Genomic DNA, 2,259 nt, shown 5'->3' on the forward strand with positions numbered 1-2,259 from the left:
CAAAAAAAAAAAAAAGAAAGAAAGAAAGAAAGAAAGAAAGAAAGAAAGAAAGAAAGAAATCGGGACTGATGGCCAGAACTGGATGGGGTAGTGGGTGAAGAAGGAGAGGGGTTGGGAGAGAAGTCACAGGTCAGGGAGCAGGTGGGAGAGAAGGGGAGGAAGTGAGGCATAAGGGACAGAGTGGTATGTGTTGTGGGGGTGGGAAGGTTGTCCACAGTCCCTGCCCTGAGGGAGTTTCAGCCTTCCAGAATCTTGGCTAACATCACATGTCCAACCAGGGCCAGGCGAGCCAGAGGAGAAAGGTCAGGGGATGCCACTCCCGTTGCAAAAGCAAACACGGACAAGCATGTGTCTGGCACAGGGAGAAGCGAGGGGCCGATACAGAGAGAGGAGGGTGTCACCAGCAGCCGCCAGAGACCAGCTCTCCTCCCGTTGAGGGTCTCATTGCTTTGCCCTCCTTACTTTTTCCTTCTTTCTTGATTTAAAAATATCCTGATTGTGCTCTACACTAGAAAAGGACATGGCCATTTTTTTTCTAGCTAATACTATTAGGGGAATCAGTTCAATACCATTGTGTGGTATTGTTTGCCTCTGTTTCCCTAGTTTCCAAAGCAGAAAGCTAGGCACCCTGGGTTTCTTCCCCTGGATGCCGAGAAGACCAAGCTGGACACCCCGCTCCCACCTTACATAGTCAGAGGGACCCTGTCCCCAGTTGGAACCTGGCTCTCATGGCATTCCAAAAGTTTACTCACCTCTGGCAGCTCTGTCCCGAGTGATCAAATCCTTCTGTGGTCACTAAAGAATCCCTCAGGGAAAAGGGGGACAGGATCTCTGAGTTTCTCCTTCAGGCTAGAGCAGGAGAGAAGAGTTTTGTGGGGGCAGGGAATCCCCACTCTGGTCTGCAAGCAGCGCCTGCCTCCCTGAGCCCACACAGGATCACGGATCCCCTGCTCGTTTCCTCTCGCCTTTTACACAAATGCTCGTAGATGCTATCTGTGGGATAGGATGGGAGGGTCCCGGAGGATGGGGAAAGGAAACTTCAGGCACCTCTTTGGCATAGGCCCTAAGTTGGAAATTCCCCTCGTGATGGGTGGGTGGAGCCCCCAGGAAAATTTGGGGGCAGTTTTCCAAAGGAAATGTGGATGGGACAGGGGAGAGGTGACAACCCCAGAAATACCATAATACCAAGCCCTCTCTACCGGAGAACAAGTTGCCTCATTTCAATCACTAGAAATCAGATCCAACAACTAACCAGGATTCCCTCCTTCCTCCATTCGGCACCCCCCAGTTTCCTGGCTCATCATCCCCAAGCGGCAAAAAGAAAAAACAGGCCCAGAGAGGTTAAGCTAACAGCCTATGGGCCACACAGCAGGAGAATCGGGTTTAGAACTCTGGGCTGTCTAGTGCCTCTTGAGAAATTTGCAGCTGGAGCTTCCCCTATCTACCTGGAGGCTGCCCTGAACTGTGACCCCCTCACCCTCACTGGTTGGGGGCGATGACCTGGCGTCCTGGTACTGTGAGAAATCTGGGATTAGGAGTCACCTCCGGGCTCTTCCTGTCTGGGCAGAAAAACTGAGAAGGAATCCTCGCTGGAGGGCAGGGGCAGGGAGGTGGCAGCTGCTGGTGGGGTGGGGTGGGGGGAGATATTTTTAGAGGTGACTGGAAACCAGGCAGCCTGGCACACCCCCAGCTGGCGGGCGCTTCGCTCCAATGCGGGCGGGGGGTGCGCAGCTCGGCGAGAGGACTTGTGGGTGGCGGGGAGCAAGGGGGCACCTATTCCTTGGCTTTGCCAGAGTATGGCACAGAGGGATACCCGGATACTTAATTCCTGGGTTAGGAGCGAGAAGGGACTCATCCTCTGCTCCAGGGAATCCCTCACCGCCGCGCGCGTAAAGGAGCGCCCTCAAAGTCCACACAGCCCCCACCGTGCACTGGGACCCCAGCCCTCCTCTCCCTCCCGGAGCCCAGGACTCACGTGCCGGAGGCGGTGGCAGAGATATGTCCCTGCTGAGTTTGGGGTGTAAGGAGTAGGGAGAGGGGCTAGCTGAGGTATTTGGGCGCAGGATGGAGCAAGGGTTGCTTACGGGAATTGGAGGGGTCGCAGTGTCTTATCCACCCCCGGGTTTCTGGGCTCCGGCTCACGAGTCCCTCCAGTCCCGAGGGACCGTGGATGATGTGCGTCTGGGTCGTCCCCTCCACCTGCCCCCCATCCCCCCGGGCCGCTGCCGCCGAGTCCCGTTTCAATCGCCGGGAGCCAGA

The 2,259-nt window shown here is 55.8% G+C and overlaps 1 protein-coding gene across 4 annotated transcripts in view; it reads right to left on the minus strand.

The window, feature by feature from the left end:
- The window catches only part of PHOSPHO1 (phosphoethanolamine/phosphocholine phosphatase 1), a 9,699-nt gene that overhangs the window by 5,574 nt on the left and 1,866 nt on the right, over positions 1-2,259 (minus strand). For 2 of the 4 annotated variants that reach the window (XM_006166160.2, XM_006166157.2), the window contains exons 1-2: positions 2,085-2,253; positions 753-849 (exon numbers count right to left, since the gene is read on the minus strand). The gene's annotated coding sequence lies outside the window, so the exon portion shown is untranslated. Of the gene's footprint in view, positions 1-752; positions 850-1,975; positions 2,254-2,259 lie in introns of those variants that run through there. The other 2 variants (XM_027767325.1, XM_027767326.1) reach the window with 2 other exon arrangements.

Source organism: Tupaia chinensis, unplaced genomic scaffold, assembly GCF_000334495.1.
Source record: "Tupaia chinensis unplaced genomic scaffold, TupChi_1.0 Scaffold144171_2, whole genome shotgun sequence".
In the NCBI taxonomy this organism is placed as follows: Eukaryota; Metazoa; Chordata; class Mammalia; order Scandentia; family Tupaiidae; genus Tupaia; species Tupaia belangeri.